Genomic DNA, 4,867 nt, shown 5'->3' with positions numbered 1-4,867 from the left:
CAACATACAAACAATCCAGGTTACAGTCAAGTATCTTAACACACCATGGCTGCAACACACACACAAACAATCCACGTTACAGTCAAGTATCTTAACACACCATTGCTGCAACACACACAAAAACAATCCACGTTACAGTCAAGTATCTTAACACACCATTGCTGCAACACACACACAAACAATCCACGTTACAGTCAAGTATCTTAACACACCATTGCTGCAACACACACACAAACAATCCACATTTCAGTGAAATCAGGCCTGAAAGTGGCGAGTAAAAACAATGAACTGGCAAGTAAAAACGTAAAGCTACTCGCCAAATGCGAGTAAAGGCACAACCTGCCTGTACGTTGGCTAGTGAAATATTTCCTTTGGCAAGTAAAATTTCATATGTGAGACTTTCAGGGCTGCAAATATCCTCACACCATGGCTGCAACACACACACAAACAATCCACGTTTCACTCAAATAGCCTCACAAGTACAGTGTACCCACAAACAAAACAGGTAAAACAGCATACAGGCTGCTCACAAGGACACTTCCACATTGACCTTGCTGCATTAGTTATTTACAAGTTTTATGCTTCCTTCTTCACAGGTAGTGCTCGCTGCAATTATTGGCATAAATAGTGCATTTTTCGGGTGTCATAAGCATTTCTGCCATATCGCTTCACAAAAGTCTTGTTTTGCACCAAGCGTTGTACAGTACTCAAAATCAGCGCGGCACACGACTCTTTTTATCATACTGCTTTTTATATGTTGCATTGAAGGAATGACAAGCTCAGTTTGCGCTGCACAAAATCTCAGCACATAAAGCCGCTTCCAAGGCACCAGTAGATGAGAGAGACAGAGAGACTCACACGCACATACACACGCACACACGCACGCACCCCGCACCCCCCCCCCCCCCTACCAATGCGTGTGTGTCATTCATATCATCCAGGTAATGCCAGCTGTACATAGATATCTCAGAACCAGTCAAGAAATCCCAAACCACACCATTAATTTTGATTACAAATGAAGAGCTTTCATAAATAGAATCCATTGGTATAGATAAAAGCTTACCCGAACAGCCCCTAAGCTTCAGCAATATTCATAGCTGAATATTCGCCTCACAGCGGCTTTATGTGCAGCTCAAGGAGCCACAAAGCCATAAACCAAATGGTGCCGCGAAAGAATTCCACTTAATATCTGCATACATATTTGGACATCAATACAGTATTTGAATACAAATAAGTGAATATAACTGCACAGACTACCGTAAAAACAAACTGGCAGGCATGTGTACATGTGTGTGTGTGTGGAGGGGAGGGGGGTTTGGCAGGTGTGTGTGTGTGTGTGTGTGTCAGTGTGTGTGTGTGTGTGTGTGTGTGTGTGCATGTGTTTGCATTTGTGCATGTGTGTGCCCGCATGCGTGTGTGTCATTCATATCATCCAGGTAATGCCAGCTGTACATAGATATCTCAGAACCAGTCAAGAAATCCCAAACCCCACCCGATTAATTTTGATTACAAATGAAGAGCTTTCACAAATAGAATCCATTGGTATAGATAAAAGTATATATATATTTATCCCCCCATCCCCTCACACACACACTACTGGTGCTTTACTGGGTCTGGCTAGCACACAGATGTGTCTAAACAGTGGAACCTCCCACAAACGATCCCTCAACAGACAACCTGGAAGTTACAACCCATTGTTGTCTGACACTGACAGATTCGTTTCCGCTCTTTGTCGTACACGATCTTTACTCCATCTTATAACTTTCCTTTAGACAATGAGAGAGACAGAGAGACTCACACGCACATACACACGCACACACGCACGCACCCGCCCCCCCCCCCCCCCCCCTACCAGTTTTCGAGAGAATTCTTGACGGACAACTCACAACCCTTGTCATCCAATCTGCATTCCAAAAGAAGCTTATTAAATTTTCACTACAGTTATCCTCACAATTTCGCAACCAATCAAGCGATAAGAAAAGGCCTTGGAAGCTCATTAAATTTTCACTTTACAGTTATCTACACAACGTCGCAACCACTCAAGCGACAAGCAATGGCATAGGAAATAGGAAATGATGAGAGCGAATTCCCTGACAGCGCGCTTTTCTTTGCTGCGCTGTGATACCAATGCAAGTTGTTATTTGACGGTAATTGTTAACATATTGAAAGTTTAGTGGTGTGTATGTGTGTGAGAGAGAGAGAGAGAGAGAGAGAGAGAGAGAGAGAGAGAGAGAGAGAGAGAGAGAGAGAGAGAGAGAGAGAGAGAGAGAGAGAGAGAGAGAGAGAGAGAGAGAGAGAGAGAAAGAGAGAGAGAGAGAGAGAAAGAGAGAGAGAAAGAGAGAGAGGGGAAGAGAAAGAAAGAGAGAAAGACAGACAAGACATGCCGAAAGAGAAAGACAGACTGACGCGCAGACAGACAGACAGACAGTCAGACAGGCAAAGAGAGGGACACCGATAGAGAGGGTGAGAGGATGTAGGAAATACGGCAGGAAACAGTACAACAAAACAGACCAAATTACAGGCGCTAAAGAGCTCTTTCAAAACAATACAGCCATCAAAGAAACAATACACTATTAAACACACACACACACACACACACACACGTACACACACACACACACAAGCAGCACCACAATCCATTATAACACATCAAACAGCAAAAACTACAGCTAACACATAATTTGAAGGCGCACGTTTCAAGAGAATCCAAGCAAATCTAGCCCCCTTTTCTTGACAACCTTTTCAACACCCACCAACAATTTGTGGGCGCGAGTGCCAAAGGATTACAAAAACTATTGCCCCCCCCCCCCTCCCCTCCCCATCTTTAAAGGTAGACTCCTTCTCTTGTGAGCAGTCATGTTCACCGCAACTGACAGATGGTTTAGACAATTTTATTCAGCACAATTACATACAACAACGCCGCATACAATCAATTAATAAATGGAGCACAGCAAACAAAGCTTATAAACGTGCTCTTATAAGCAATATGATATTTGGTTTGGCGGACGATACGGGGAACTGTAGAAGGGAAAACGAAGGAAAAAAACCAACAAGCAAAAGCAACAACATCAAGACAGTTTAAGACTAACAACATACTATTTAAACACACGCACACGCACGCACACACACACACACACACACACACACACACACACACACACACACACGCACGCACGCACGCACATACACACACGCACGCACGCACGCACGCACACACACACGCACACTTACACACACACACACACTCACGCATGCCCCGCACTGACAGATCTGTCACTCCAGGCTTTTACACGAGAAAGAGTGACTATCTTTCAACATGACCGCATCAACGGTCTCACTTTTTCCTGCACATAGTGGCAATTTGGAGGAAGAGAGAAAGGGGGTTAATTTTGTTTTTTTACATCTATGTCAATCAACTACATTAACTCATCAACAAATTTGACCTTCAGGTGACGGCACCGCCTTCCAAGAGGTCGAGAAACAGTGGCAGATAAGTTTTGTTCATCTCACATGAATTGTTCGTTTGTCTGTCCACAATAAAGACCACTGAGTCGACGCACTTGTGAAGGTTTCGTTTTGTGAAAAATTAAACGTTCTACACAAAATGCACTCAGGCTTTTGATCTTTTGTATGTCTCCAAGTGAAGGGATGTTGTTATTATTCCATGCACAAGTTTGGACAGATCTGTGGTGGCATGCATGACAATCTACACGGGAAGAAAGGTACCTTTAACCTTCCCCTCCCCTTTCTGCCCCCCCCCCCCCCACCTCATAAAAAAAATATGCCAGTGCTAGGGTACAACACCTGTCTGCCATCTTTCCATCAAGCCAAGGCCAGCGGCAGCTTATAATTCACAAGTCATACAATCTGCTGCTACATCTCAACCCCTAGCTCTTCCTGCCTGCATGCCAGACTCAAAAATATCACCTCGTTCAGGCGTGGGTCTTCTCGTGTTCTTAGCACTGGGGGATGGGGGGGGGGGGGGTCGGGAGAGAGAGAGAGAGAGAGAGGGAGAGAGAGAGTGTAAGAGAGAGAGAGTGTAAGAGAGAGAGAGAGAGAGAAAGAAAGAGAGAAAGAGAGAAGATAGAAAGAGAGAGAGGGAGAGGGAAAAGGAGAGAGAGAGGGACTGACGAGAGGAAGATAGAAAGAGAGAGGAGAGAGGAACTGATAGAGAGAGAGAGAGAGAGAGAGAGAGAGAGAGAGAGAGAGAGAGAGAGAGAGAGAGAGAGAGAGAAAAAGAGAGAGAATAAGACAAACATTAACAAATGAGTACGACCTGAGAAAAAAAGAGAAATTCACTGTTTTGTGCAGTGAACCTTCTTTATGATCGTGTAAAACATCGTGCATCTGAACCAGCGCCGCTCTGTCCAGGATTGTGTGTGGAATAAGAGCGTCTATAAGAGTATCCATTAGAGTATCCATTAGCTCGGACATTTGACCATAGGTCAACAACCTCGCTTCTTCCTTTGGAAAATGTGGTCATGTTTTGCACATTGACTTTAGGTATCTTTGAAAGAGAAAAGAAGCATCGCAGCAGAGTGAACATTATACATGTACCACACATTTCCTACGTTTGGAACTTGCATCAAATACCATGCTAAAAAAAAAAAAGGCTGCACAACAGGCAGAACAAAATAGTTTATAAAAATCAAATAACGCACAGACTCACTATAAGTCAACATAATTCACTTCACCGACGACAGAGAAAACAGATTACATGATAAACGGTACAAAAGGTAAACGGTTGTGAAGGAAAACGACACGCGCCTTTTCTTGCAAGGTTACACTAGAATATCAGACCTCTAGACCTCAGGTTTATTTTGCGTGCGCTGCGAGCAAGCCTATTCCTGTAAGTCTGGCAGAGAAA

The sequence above is a fragment of the Littorina saxatilis genome, linkage group LG10 (genome assembly GCF_037325665.1).
Source record: "Littorina saxatilis isolate snail1 linkage group LG10, US_GU_Lsax_2.0, whole genome shotgun sequence".
NCBI classification, from domain to species: domain Eukaryota; kingdom Metazoa; phylum Mollusca; class Gastropoda; order Littorinimorpha; family Littorinidae; genus Littorina; species Littorina saxatilis.
Note: the sequence above shows the minus strand (reverse complement) of the source record.